The sequence below is a fragment of the Chiloscyllium plagiosum genome, unplaced genomic scaffold (genome assembly GCF_037043375.1).
Source record: "Chiloscyllium plagiosum isolate Xiang-an unplaced genomic scaffold, Cpla_swu_hap1 HiC_scaffold_45, whole genome shotgun sequence".
Lineage (NCBI taxonomy): Eukaryota > Metazoa > Chordata > Chondrichthyes > Orectolobiformes > Hemiscylliidae > Chiloscyllium > Chiloscyllium plagiosum.
The window spans coordinates 65,411,170-65,426,579 of NW_028270183.1; positions in this window are offsets into that span (position 1 = coordinate 65,411,170).

The window sequence follows — 15,410 nt, forward strand, 5'->3', positions numbered from 1 at the left end:
ATAATTCCAAGCAACACGGAAAATGCTTCTGTGAATGTTTGTTGTAACAGTTGTAAACACATTTAGCAAGACGCAAGTAAGATTCGAATACACGACCAAAGGTTGATAAGGCCAATGGACTAGCCTCTGAGCTATGGAGCCACCGGCAAAGAAAGCGTTTTTTCTGACTAACAGAAAATGATGAACTCTAGCACAGCAAATTCCGTCGTCCGAGGTTAGTGATGCAAGCTTCGTTTTCTGTTTTAAAATACGACTTGAAACCCATTTCTTTGATCACTTGTTTGACATAACACTTTGTCAGCTTCCCAATATCTCATAATGTGACTGGGATCAAAATTTGTTTAAACTCCCTCCAGAGGAACAGCTTTGAAGTTTACATTATGTGAAAAGCACGATGTAGTATTGATATCAATTAATTGCCCTTAATTTCAACAAAGATTACAGCTTTTCTTCTTCCGTTGTTGACTAATTCGTTTCCTATAGCATTGTGCAATTTACGTAGTGAAGAGATTTCACAATTTATGACCTTGGTAGATGAAGTTTAGGCACCAAACGTGGAACAGTTCAAATCGAACATACTCCGGAGATTGGAATTCCAGGCTATGCAGGTATCTGAGAGTGCGTTTTAAAACAAAATCTTGGGTGTCGTGTTCACTGGCTGGGTTGGCATTTATTGAACAACACTAATTGCTCTTGAGTGGGCTGGAGGACATGACAGTGATAGACAGAGCGAAGACAGTCAAGAGATTTGCAGAAATGTTAAAAAAAGGTTGAATTTAGCTGCCTGGTAATGGGTGAACAACCCTTGTTAATACTCCCACGTGCAGCAGAGTTGTTGAAAGATCTCAGGACTACATCTTTGGGTGAATAACCCGCAATCGCTGCCCTTCCAGCATGTGGGAGCCCGTGTGGAAAGATAAAGCTGCGAAGGCCGCAGTGCACGTTTGGGAAAATGTGCAGTGGTAAAAATATCATTCAGGTCAGGAACAATGGAACACTGAACAGAACGCAAGTGCACCCTTGAATAGTGGCAGAGGGAGTTAGGCCAGAGCAGAGGGGGAATTTGAGAGGACGGATGGAAGTGTGTTTCCACCGTTTAATCCAAACGAATGGATGAGAGTTTGAGCTGCAGAAGAGCGGAGACGTGGAAGAGTTTATGATGTTAATGAGGTGCAAGTAGGCTGACATGGTGACGATGGCGATATGTGGTTGAAAGCACAAAACGCGGTGAAGGATGTCACTATGGTTACGACGTGACTCGTTCAGACTCAGACAGTTGCGAGGGAGAAGGTTGAGTCAGTGGCGAGGCATTTTCTCCTCGCACATGGTCAATGATGCTTTCCAGCTCATTTCATCCATTTGCCCCAACTCCACTCTCAAAACCCATCCCTCAGACAAGGACAGAGCTCCCTTATTCATTACTTTAAATTCCAGCAACCTCCGCAGACATCATGTCATTCTCCGACATTTCCACCACCTAAGATGTGTTTCCCCCCCCCCCCACCCCTATCCGCTTTCTATAAAGATCATTCCCTCTGCGACTCCCTTGTCAAGTGCACCCCCCTCACCAAACCACCCTCCCCTCCCGCCCCATTCTCATTCCAACACGGGATTTGCAAAACCTCCACCCACACCTCCACTCTGTCGCAGGCCCCAAAGGAGCTTTCCACATCCATTAGAGTTTTACCTGCACTTCCACACATGTCATTGAATGTATCCGTTGCTCCTGATGCAGTCCTGATGCAGTCTACCTATTCAAAGTTTGTGCGAAGATTTGTAGCTCGGGTGCTCGTTGTTGTGGCTCTGTTCGCCGAGCTGGAAGTTTTTGTTGCAAACGTTTCGTCCCCTGGCTAGGCGACATCATCAGTGCTTGAGAGCCTCCTGCGAAGCGCTTCTTTGATGTTTCCTCCGGTGTTTATAGTGGCCTGTCCCTGCCGCTTCCGGTTGTCAGTTTCAGCTGTCCGCTGTAGTGGTTGGTATATTGGGTCCAGGCAAATGTGTTTGTTGATGGAGTTTGTGGATGAATGCCATGCCTCTCGGAATTCCCTGGCTGTTCTCTGTCTGGCTTGCCCTATGATAGTAGTGTTGTCCCAGTCGAATATACCTTTCGAAAATAAATAAATTCTTGGAAATTCATTCTGAAGACATGGGAATACTCTGCTCCCACCCTCTAAAGACACAACCATGACACCAGGACAGTTCTCCTCCAACCGGGACAGTGTTTCTTCCAGCCTTTCAGTGTCTTGTCTGTGACCGTGTTTTCTCCTTGTCCCGGAGCTGAAATGAGATTTGACGTCCTGACGTGCTGGAACGAGAATCTTTTCAATGTCACAGATAAGTTCATGTCCGGAGAGCATGAGAGTCAAAGCACTGGCCTCCACAAGCACGGAAAGATTTCGAACCTGTCTCTGCTCAGTCGAACAGTTCATCGTTCATTCGCCTCTGGATCCGCTTCCCAAGGAATATATAAAGATTCAAAAAACTCGAGACTGGGATTTCTGCTTTGCTTCTTGACAGTTTCCCCACCTGCCAATTGGCAAATATTTCCAAGAATCTCTTCACAACCCTCTGCTTTGCACTATGTCCAGACATAAATAAATCTCACTTTGTGGAGAGATTCCTGACTCTGGGAATGTTTTGTTTGGAGCAAAGAAGTTTAATGGGAGATTTCTTGGGAATGTTTACAATGATGTAGGCGAAAGCGGTGTGGATGGGCGCGTTGATGGTCAGGAGGAATTGCTGCCCCGAACCAGGGCAATTGAAAACACAACTTGTATCAAATAAACTCAGTTAAAACCTACATATACACCATGTGTTTGTTATTATCTGTGAATAGAGGAACAGAGCTAACGTTTTGAGTCAGATCCGTTTCTCGTTCAGAACACAAGTTTCCTGCGTGTCAACAATTGAGCAGACCTGAGAAAATATCGACTTGTTGAGACGGGTTTTCTGGAGTTGCAGGGATAACTCATCCAACAGGAAATCATTTAAAATCAACAGTGAGGGGAACATGTTCTGTATTGATGAGAGATAGAGTGGATGGGAAGTATCCATTTCCATGAGCAGAGAGATTAACAATACGGCAATGGTCGATTAATAAAGATGTTCTTGTATTTTTACAACGTCTTTCAGCACCACTTCAGTCACAGGTACTGAAGTAACTTTGAAGCAGATGTATCATTGTCAAAACTAAAGTGCTAATCTGGGCAGTTTGTTCAACCAGAGGTCAAAAAAGAGCACTGAGAACTGGCCCTGGAAAGGCCAGTGAGATTATGCTTTACCTTAAGCGTTTGTTCCTCTCTGGTCTATATCCAGAATAGTGCAGGACCGGTGGTTCTAATCTCAGGGGAAGGTGTTACACACTAAGACACAGATGAGCTGAATGTTCTCACGTTCAGAGGGTAGCAAGTATGTAGAGGTATTTACAGCAGAAGTCTGGCAAGACTCAGTATATTTAAGCCTTCAATTATCTCTCTATTAATGGCATGGAGCAAGTGGCAGAGTGAAATGTACACAAATGTGCTGACAATTCACACTCGTGGGAGCACATATTACGTTGAGAACGTGGCATTTCGCATAGACATATAGATAGGTTGAATGAATGGGGAATAACTTGTCAGATGCAGTTTCATGTCGGCATTATGAGGTCATGCACTTGGGTCGGAGAAGTCAAAACAAAGAACACTATTAAAACCGAGAGAAAGTAGAAGAAACGTGTGAGACAGAGGAATCTCATGCCTGACACAAACATGTTCAGTATCATATTCTTTCCCTAACAAAAAGGATGGCTTCCTTTCCGAATGCTCACAATGAAAGAGATGGTTTCCAAGGAAAGTAAAAGACCCTGAAACAAATAGCCTAATCGAAAACAAAGGAAAGAATTGAGTCGTTCCAATGGACAACTTTGATGCTTATGGCTCTCTAAAATTTGTTTATAATGAAGCTGGAAGTGGGAATTGGGGGAGCTAGGGAGTGAAAGTCAGGTCACCCATGATTACTGTCATCCTTCGTGTGTTTTCCTCATTTTATTGTCTGTTTTATTTCGTATTGTGGTTACTCTAAGTGTGCTTGTAAACCACACCGCTGGTGACTTGTTTTCCAGACAGTTCTTCAACACGACTCGTAAGAATTAACATTCTTTTCTCCTGAATCTAGGTAATCTCTAAACACTGTGCAAATATCACCAGAACCTCGACATTTTCCACGCCTGTCTGCCTTCTTGCAATATCAATTGATTCATCACTGTGCTCCTGTTGGAGAAATCAAGAACGACCCAAACCGCATCAATTGCACCGAGGCTGCGAGCGCAGATAACTGCAGCCGCTCCCCAGAGTACTGGCAACTGTGTGATCACAGAAGCACACATTGTACAGCCAGGAAACCCAAAATAATTACAGTGCCAGAGGCCGTGCCAGGAACGGCACCTGAGAAACAACAGAAACACTCTTTTGAGCTACGGACCTGGTTATAGTTCTCAATCAGCAATCGAAGTTTACATTGGTTATATCAACTGATCCCTCACTCAAGGAACCAACAACTGTTGCAAACGGAGGAGAAAATGAGGACTTTACATACTGAACATCAGAGTCTAGAGTGCGGTGCTGGAAAACACAGCTGGTCAGACAGCATCTGAGGAGCAGGAGAATCGATGTTTTGGGCATGTTCCTGATGACTTGCTCATGCCAGAAACGTCCATTCTCCTGCTTCTTGGATGCTGCCTAACCTGCTGTACTTTTCCAGCAACACCGTCTCCATTGCTGCAGACTGTAATACAATCCAAGCTTCCAGCCGCAGAATTAGCAACATTCAGTGTAATGAGTCAACCTATTGAAGACACCGGCAGTGGTGCTTAGTGTCAAGTAGATCTTCATGAATGCGTGTCGTGAATTGTCTGTTCTGTATAATGTTCCCTGGTCTCACTACGTGCAACATTGTTTGACCATATTTGTATTGTACATGATGTGGTTTGGGTCCATTGTTCTGGTGAGTTGTTGTCTAAATGTGGCTTTCGGTTTATATTCTCTCATAGATCCGAGTAGTCAAAGGCTGTCCGTTCCGAGACATTTTTGCTTGATGTGTTGGGTCTTGGCATGCCCTCCTAACGTTGTTTGTCTGCAAGGAATTTTCGGGAATATCTATTGTTGCAAAGCATTTCTGGAGGATCCAGAAAACACCACAATCAGTTGTACAGAGTGGCAATGCACAGACATGACGAGGTCAACAAATTTGACCAGAACAACACAACAATAATTGGACAATAGTGGGCAGCCAGAGGTTTTCTGGAATGACGAGACTCATCCAATGACTCCATCAAAGAACATGTTGACCTGGACGTAACATACCGGGACCTGCAATAAACGACAATAAGCAGCAACTGAAAGCAGTGGGAAGGAAATCACACCAATTCAAAACGCTACAGAACAGCAGAGCTTGCGGATGTCACCGAGAAAGGGCAGGAAACTGCTGCAAACCAACTTCCCAACACTAACGAACATCCACACACCATCTGCAAACTTCACTTGAACTACAAATCTTTACACAAACCTTGAAACCCTGAAACAGTCAGGGCCGCCCCAGCGGGAAAATGAACCCTTGCATCCCACATGACAGCTGAGGATACGAAACGCCATACTCCAGTGGACGTCAGAGCGAACTGCTCTTGCAAGCTACTTGTGCGCGCTCTTGTCAAAATAACTGCTTGATTATCCTCATCCAATTTTTCATCGTTTGACGTTGTGTGCTTTTAGCATTACAAATTTACATCTGAATATCACTGAATTTTCTGAGAATTTCTGCCGTTCCAACACTTAGAGATAGTGAGTTCCAGATTCCAACCACTCGTTGTCTGATAACGTTTTTTATGTGCAGCTACCCAAACCTTTTTACTCTTATCTTAAATCTATGGCTCCTTGATTATTGATCCCTTCAACAAATGTTTCGTTAAGTGTACATATTCCTTACCGCTCATCAGTTCGTACATCTCAATACTGTTTCATCTCAATTTCCCCTGCTTTCAGAAAAATAACGCCAGTCTGTCCAAACACTTTAATAGTTGAAGTTCTTCAATCCAGATAATATATTGGCAAATCACTCCTGCATCGTTTCCACAGTTGTCATATCACTGCTATAATGTGAATTTCAAAATTATACACAATACTCTAGCGAGAGACAAATAATGACTTGAAATAAATGTGGGGAGAGCAGAGATATTGGTCTTTTCCAATAAAGTCATTCCCTCGATAATGTTCTGTGCCCTTTTCATGAACCCAATGCTCCAATGATCTCTGATCTATGCAAATAAAACACTATACGTGAGGATTCAAAACCCAACCACATTGTCTGATAGCATTGAGTGGCTTAATGGCCCTGATGGTGATATTGGGTCACGTTCACCTAACAAGATTGACAGCTGCAACACAGACTTAATGGTGTCAATTTGAAAGTGAATGTTAATTTTTCCAATGCCCCAGTGACATAGGAGGAGGAATGGAAAGGGGGAATAGTGATTGTTGAAGGGAGAAAAATCTCCGAGATTGGGTGCTGAGAGTGGCAGCTTGAAGCATTAAAATCAACACCTGAGTGAGTATTTTCATCTTAAAATTGATTGTGTCCTTTCTGCGTTTGTTTTGCACAGGTTATGTGGAGTAACATGGAACAAATGCTCATTACAGATACTCGGATTTGAATGGAGGTTGCTTGACCACAACGCAGAGGACGAACCATTATTCGATTACATGAAAAAGCACAATACAAAAAGCCTTTAATGCAATGGCAGAGATAGTCGAGGAACCGCATCACAGGCACAACAGGAAAGCCCACTGAGATTGGCTTGAATCGTCACCTTCAATATCCCCAATGGCTGTGGAGATTCCATAATTGAGAATGTTGAAGACTGAATTCGATAGATTTCAATAAAAGATGAAATGTACAGTCGAGAGTTCACAAATATTGTTGAAATATCGATTTCAATAAACATGAAGTTTCACATCGTAACTTTACCCGTGCCATGAGACAAGGAAGAAACTATTATTGCACACTCACATCGCACCGGTTCCCAGGCCTGGACTCAGTGAAACTGTGTACGCAGTGGCGAAGATCCGATTGGAAATTGAGAGTGGGATGAACGAGTGGATATCTACTTTGCCTGCCAGTGACAAACTCCATGAGCATGCAATCCTATTGTGAAGGTAGAGAGGTGCGTGAAACGCCGAGGCTGGGAGCTCCAAACTCGCTCGGTGAAACTTCTGTTGACATGGCGCAGAGGGCATTGGGTCGTGGGAAAAGATCCTGAGCTATTTTAATCTGAATTGAAATGATTTGATTATATTCCCTGCAGGATGAAAACAGGCCCTTCGGACCAACATGTTCACTACAACCCTCCGAAGATCAACCCATCCCAACTGTACGTTTACCCCTGCCTAATGCACCTAACATTATGGACAATTTAGCATGGCCAATTCACGTGATGTGCATATCTTTTAGATTGTGAGGAGTACCGGAGTACACGGACGAAACACATACAAACACAGGGAGAACGTGTAATCTCCACACAGACAGTCGCCCGAGGCTGGAATCGGACCTGGGACCCGGGCGCTATGAGGCAGCCGTGTGAACCAATGAGCTAACGTGCCACACATTTGCTCACTGAATTGGCGCCCACAGCCCTCTACAGCAACTATCTCCAAAGAATCACCACTCTCTGACGGAAGATATTCCTCCACGTCTCATTTCCAAATTGTTATCGCTTCACTTTGTCTCTGTGCCCTCGGGTTCTAGTGTGTCATAGTGGGTGAAACATCTTTGCCACATTGGCTCTGCACAGGCCTCTCAGCACTCTGTAAATTTCAAATAAACTGAGTCATTGACTCAGACATCATTGAAACAGACCGCTGTTCCAAACCGTCCATGCTACCATTTACCGAAACTAACGTAGTACCAACTACGTGTACTGGGCCCATATTTCTCTTAACATGTCCTATTCATGCACTTATCTAAGTGTCTTTTAAATGTTGTAACTTTATCCACATTCCTACTTCCTCTAGAACTTTGCACAGGAAACATACCGTATAAAGTAAAACAAAGTGAACCTCATGTCTTTTTATGACCTTTGTCCTCACACCTTAAAATACGCCCACTAGTCCTGAAATCCCCAAAGAAGGAAAGCACCGTTGCAGTTGAGCTAATCTGTACCCCTCAGGATTTTAAAAACATTTATACGGTAAATGTCAACCTCCTATGCTCGTTTGAAAGAAGTCCCAGCCTATCCAGCCTCCCCTTACAGCTCAATCCCTTCATTCCTAGCAACATATTGGTAAATCTCTTCTTAACTCTATCCAGCTTAATATTGGTCTTTATCTGACTTGGAAACCAGAACATAGAAACAATACTACAGAAGATGCCTCGCCAACATCCTGTACTACCTCAGGATAACGTCCCAACTTCAACACTAAAAACTAAGCAACGCATGAAAGCGTTCTAACAGCATTTTAACGAAGCTGACGATATGTGACACGACTTCCAAAGACCATTCCGTGACCTATTCACGTGTCTATTGCGCAGGACTATTCAAAGCAGCGCTTGTAATTGTGCAAGGGCTACATCCATTTATGACTCAAACTGCAGTACGTTACATTTATTCAAGATAATTTCTCTTTACCATTCATTTAATCATATACCCGAATGATCAATGTCTCTTTTAATCTTCTATAACCTCAGATAACCTTCTTCTCTGTGGACTGTATCACCATGGAGAGTTGTAGCGTCCCTCAGCACAGAAACAGGTCGTTTGGTGCAAACTGGTACATACTGATCATAATGCCGGTCCACATTAATCGCATTTCTCTGCACTTGGACCATATCATTCTAATCCTTTGCTATCCATGTATTTGTCCAAAAGCCTTTTTAAATGTTCTTCGCATACACGCAAAGACTTATGCTGTCACCTCATGAAATGCATGTCGCTCATGTTGGTGTCAACCACAAACTGATGATCTCTGCCTTCCATGTTGTTATCTAAAACATTTACATCAGTCACAAACAAAGGAGCCATCACTGATCCCTGTAGAACACTGCCGGTCACTAGCCTCCAGTCTGATAAATAACACACCAAAACCTCACCCTTTCTCTTGTTGTTAATTGAATTTTGTATCCAATTTGCAAACTCACTGTGAACCACATCTGATCTAACTTTACTTGTTCGTCTTCCATGTTGAATCTAGTTAAACGCTTTCCTAAAGCCTAAGTAAGCAAAGATATTTGTTCTTGCCTCATCAATCCTCTTGTCTACTTGATCAAAACCTCACAATTTTGTGAGACCCAGTTTCCACCTCACTAAACCATGCTAATTATCCCCTATATTTCCTGGACTCTGAAAATGCTACCTTCCAAAACCACTTCAAAAAACTTACGAACCACCAATTTCAAACTCACAAGCCTGGAGATTCCAGTCTTTTCCCTGTATCCATTCTTCAACAAGGTTCGTCAATATCCAGTCTTTTTAAATCACACCCATATTTAGAGATGACACAATTATTTCAGCAAGGAGTCTTGCAATTTCCGCGCTTATCTCCCATAATGCTCTGGGATTCAGTACAAACACAGGGTAAACACCGATGCTAATTGACACCAGCAACACAGAAAAAAAAAATTACCACGTGCTCTAATCTGTGAAAATTCGATAGTCAAAACGTTTCGCAAAGGTCACGATTTAAAGGGAAGATATCAACTTTTTTCTTTATGTCTAACAGAGTATGAAAACTAACAACTATTTACGACTAGTTTCTCTTAAACCCATCTTTTATCTTCCACTCCGCAACTATATTCCGATTCAATAATGACTTAAAAAGTAATCATGGTTCAAAACCACTCAGCTTTTTCAAGTGTCATTTTGTGGATTTTTCTGGGAAGATTCTCTCCAGGTTTTCCTCGATGTTCTGCCATGCAAACACATTTCCAGGAAGGTACATTTGTAGTATCTCTTGAGCTGGACGTCCCTGACGCAGTCCGAGCTGTTGCAAATGTCCTGATTAATACCCCAAAACATCGGATTATTTCATTGGCTTTCATACTATCAAAACGTGAAGTTCACACCTAATTTTGATTTCGGATCTTGATTCATAATTTGAGCTGATGGCAATCCAGCTCTGCTGGCTGTTTCGAACAAATGTCACATTGTTCCCTTGGTCAGAACAGATTGTTCTGTGTCCTTGCAAGCTTTTCAACTCTTTTTTTTCACACCACGTACACTAGTCCAGTGTCTGGAGTTTTATACGCCTTTTACATTTTCTGAGATATCCAGCAATTATTTTCCTGTAATATGAAATGTTTTTCAGTATGTATTTCCATGATTTCTGTAGTGTCCTTAAGTCTAACATATCCTTGGCGAACAGACTTCCCAAACTGAGCTGTCCCACCTTGCTTGAATCCCTCTACACACTTTCTCTTCGTCTAAACGTCCAAATGTTTTATAAAATAATATAACAGTACCTCTACGCACCAGTTGCTCTAGCAGTTGATTCCATGTGCAAGCCATCCTCTTTGTGAAAAGGATGTCTTGTCATTCAGTGTAAATCTTACGAGGTCTGGACTCGTACAGTGGCACAGTGGTTAGCACTGCTGCCTCACAGCGCTTGAGACCCGGGTTCAATTCCCGCCTCAGGCGACTGACTGTGTGGAGTTTGCACATTCTCCCCGTGTCTGCGTGGGTTTCCTCCGGGTGCTCCGGTTTCCTCCCACAGTCACAAAAGATGTGCAGGGTCAGGTGAATTGGCCATGCTAAATTGCCCGTAGTGTTAGGTAAGGGGTAAATGTGGGGGTATGGGTGGGTTTCGCTTCGGCGGGTCGGTGTGGACTTGTTGGGCCGAAGGGCCTGTTTCCACACTGTAATGTAATCTAATCTAATCATATCCAAGGGAAAACGAACTTTGCTGTTCGCCTTATCGAGAGCACTCTTGATTTTATGAATCTCTATAAAGTCATCTTCGACCTCCGATGCTGCAGTACGACAAGGCAAAGCCGACACAGTCTCTGCTCGTTATATTAAAAATCCAGTCCTGAGAACATGTAGACTCTTTGTTGCATGAGGCCAGACAGAGTCGAATGTAATCCAGCCGCCAGAAACATCACCGACTCTCAAATTCTTGATGCTTGGTCAAATAGTTTCGGAAAAGGTATCGTCCTCTTCACATATGGAGAGTGAACATTTGGTCTCTCTGTCTCCACAATAAAAAATGATGTGAAAAATTCGTTTATTGCCTCTTCCATCTGATGAGCTCAAAAGCAATGTCCACCTCCTTGATCTTTCAGGTAATATTTCTTGCGTTGTTCTCTTGCCAGATATGTACTTGTAGACCCTCTTTGGATTATCTTCAGCCCTGGAAGATTAAATTATTTCATATCCCCTCTTTCCTTCCTGGTCTGCACTTTATTGAAGTCCCGACAAGAAATTCACTTGAACCCTGTTGTCTGTCTGATATAGGATACTCTTTCGTTTTGATTTGTTCCTCAACACCTTTATTCAACAATGGCCACGTCTTTTGAGTGTCCAGCCTGACAAATTCAGCTCAGTTGACAGCATATCTGCCACTGGGAAAATGTTAATCTATGATTAAAGTTGGAAGAACAGAGCATTAGAAATGCATTACAGTTTAAAATGGATTCCGCATAGCTTTGTGCAGACGAAATCAGACCTAACACGTTTACAAGTATTTTCAGATCGTAACAAGCACAATACATAAAGGGGAATGCAGTAAATGGAATATATCTGAATTTCTAAAAATATTCTGAACGGTGTTTTATACGATAGCACTTCACAAGCATAGAAGCATAAATCAACACAGTTGGGGGTATGTATTAGTTGAGGATTGGGGAATAAATGGAGAGGCGAGGTAATGAGGGCATTTTCATGATAGTAAATTGTAACTTGCAGATTCCCGGAGCCAAAAATATTGGTGCTACAGCTGTTGACAACATGTACTAATCACCTGTACAACATAAGTCAATGTACTGTTGCTAAGTTTGGAGATGACACAAAATAGATATGGAAGCAAGTAATGAGGGCAGCACAGCAACGTTGTGGACGGACAGAATCAGGATAGACAAGTGGACAAAAACGTAGCAGCATATAATATGCAAAAAAAAAGAGGTTTATGCGTTTTGGCAGATATAAATATTAAGTGGGGAAATACACAGCACAAAGCATCAGCATACAGAGCACTTCGCTTCCTTGTACATGAAATATGAGAAGTTAGCATCCAGTTTCAGCAGGTAATCGGGAAGTCAAATAATTTTGTTTCACTTTACTTAAACGGAATGGGGACATATGTATTTTTTTTTCAAAATACACATGGAATTAGTCAGATCAGAGCTGGATTAATGTGAACAAATTTAGTCCCGCTATTTTAGGAATAGCAGGTCAGGGAAATTTAACACAAATCATCCTGGATATGGGAGGATATTCTCGGGAGATGAAACTGAGAATATTGCCCCTTTACTCATTGGAATGTAGAATAATGTAAGAAGACTTTACTGAGATACATTAGATTATGAGGGACATGATAGGATAATTTAGGAGAGAATGATTCGCCTTGTCTGAGAATCGAAGACCAGAGAACATAATCTCAGAGTAAGTAGTAACCTATTTAAGAAAGATGTGGAGAAATTTCTATCTCTTCGAGCCGACTGAATATGTGAAAGTATTTACTGCAGGCCACTCTAGAAATTGGCAGCTCAGTGTATCCAAGATTACACTGAGATTAGAGAGGGTGGTAAAAAAAGGAGGGGGTGTGGCGTTGCTAATTAGAAATGGTATAATGGCTGCAGAAAGGCAGTTCGAGCGGGATCTGCCTTTGGAGGTAGTATGGGCTGAAGTCAGAAATAGGAAAGGAACAGTCACCTTGTTGGGTGTTTACTATAGGCCCGCCAATAGCAGCAGAGATGTGAAGAAACAGATTGGGAAACAGAATTTGGAAATGTACAGAAGCCACAGGGTATTAGTCATGGGCGATTTCAACTTCCCAAATATTGATTGGAAGCTCTTTAGATCAAGTAGATTGCACGGGGCGGTGTTTGTGCAGTGTGTCCAGGAAGCTTTTCTAACTCAGTATGTACATTGTCCGACCAGAGGGGAGGCCATATTGGATTTGGTACTCGGTAACGAACCGGGACAAGTGATGGGCTTGTTAGTGGGTGAGCATTTTGGTGATAGTGACCACAATTCTGTGACTTTCACATTGGTTATGGAGAGAGATAGGTGGATGCAACAGGGTAGGATTTTCAATTGGGGGAAGGGTAAATACGATGCTGCAAGACAGGATCTGAGGAGCATAAGTTGGGAGAATAGGATGTCAGGGAATGTGGAACTTTTTCAAGGAACAGATACGTCGTGTCCTTGATATGTATGTACCTGTCAGGCAGGAAAGAGATGGTCGTGTGAGGGAACCTTGGGTGACGAGGGAGGTTGAATATCTAGTAAAGAGGAAGAAGGAGGCTTACATAAGTCTGAGGAAACAAGGTTCAGACAGAGCGTTGGAGGGATACAGGATAGCCATGAGGGAGATGAAAAAAGGGATTAGGAGAGCAAAGAGAGGGCATGAAAAATCTTTGGCAGGTAGGATCAAGGATAACCCCAAGGCCTTTTATGCGTATGTGAGAAACATGAGAATGACGAGAACGAGGGTACGTCCGATCAAGGACAGTAGTGGGAGACTTTGTATTGAATCGGAAGAGACAGAAGAGGTCTTGAATGAATACTTTTCTTCAGTATTTACAAACGAGAGGGACCGTATTGTTGAAGAGGAGAGTATGAAACGGACTGGTAAGCTAGAGGGGATACTTGTTAGGAAGGAAGATGCGTTGGGCATTTTGAAAAACTTGAGGACAGACAAGTCCCGCGGGCCTGACGGGATATATTCTGGGATTATGTGGGAATCAAGAGAGGAAATTGCAGAGCCGTTGGCAATTATCTTTTCGTCTTCACTGTCAATGGGGGTGGTGCCAGGGGACTGGAAAGTGGCGAATGTTGTGGCCCTGTTCAAAAAAGGGAATAGGGATAACCTCGGGAATTACAGGCCAGTTAGTCTTACTTTGGTTGTAGGCAAAGTAATGGAAAGGGTACCGAGGGATAGGATTTAAGAGTACCTAGAAAGACACTGCTCGATGAGGGACAGCCAGCACGGATTTGTGAGGCGTAGGTCTTGCCTTACGAGTCTTATTGAATTCTTTGAGGAGGTGACCAAGCATGTGGATGAGTGTAGAGCAGTGGATGTAGTGTACATGGATTTTAGTAAGTCATTTGATAAGGTTCCCCATTGTAGGCTTATGCGGTAAATCAGGAGGCATGTGATAGAGGGAAATTTGGCCAGTTGGATAGAGAACTGGCTAACCGCTCGAAGTCAAAGAGTAGTGGTAGATGGCAAATATTCCGCCTGGAGCCCAGTTACAAGTGGAGTTCCGCAGGGATCAGTTCTGGGTCCTCTGCTGTTTGTAATTTTTATTAATGACTTGGAAGAGGGAGTCGAAGGGTGGGTCAGTAAATTTGCAGACGATACAAAGATTGGTGGAGTTGTGGATAGTGAGGAGGGCTGTTGTCAGCTGCAAAGGGACTTAGATATGATGCAGAGCTGGGCTGAGGAGTGGCAGATGGAGTTCAACCCTGTCAAGTGTGAGGTTGTCCATTTTGGAAGGACCAGTAAGAATGTGGAATACAGGGTTAACGGTAGGGTTCTTAGTAAGGTGGAGGAGCAGAGTGATCTTGGGGTCTATGTTCATAGCTCTTTGAAAGTTGCCACTCAGGTGGATAGAGCTTGTAAGAAGGCCTATGGTGTATTAGCGTTCATTAGCAGGGGGATTGAGTTCAAGAGTCGTGAGGTGATGTTGCAGCTGTACAGGACCTTGTTAAGGTCACATTTGGAGTACTGTGTGCAGTTCTGGTCGCCTCACTTTAGGAAAGATGTGGAAGCTTTGGAGAGGGTGCAGAGGAGATTTATCAGGATGTTGCCTGGAATGGAGAATAGGTCGTACGAGGATAGGCTGAGACTGCTAGACCTTTTCTCATTGGAAAGGCGAAGGATAAGGGGTGACTTGATAGAGGTTTATAAGATGATCAGGAGAATAGATAGAGTAGACAGTCAGAGACTTTTTCCTCGGGTACCACAGAGTGTTACAAGGGGACATAAATTTAAGGTGAAGGGTGGAAGGTGTAGGGGGGATGTCAGGGGTAGGTTGTTTACCCAGAGAGCGGTGGTGGCATGGAATGCGCTGCCTGTGGGAATGGCAGAGTCAGAATCATTGGTGACCTTTAAGCGGCAATTGGATAGATACATGGATAGGTACTTAAGCTAGGACAAATGTTCGGCACAACATCGTGGGCCGAAGGCCCTGTTCTGTGCTGTATTGTTTTAGGTTCTATGTTC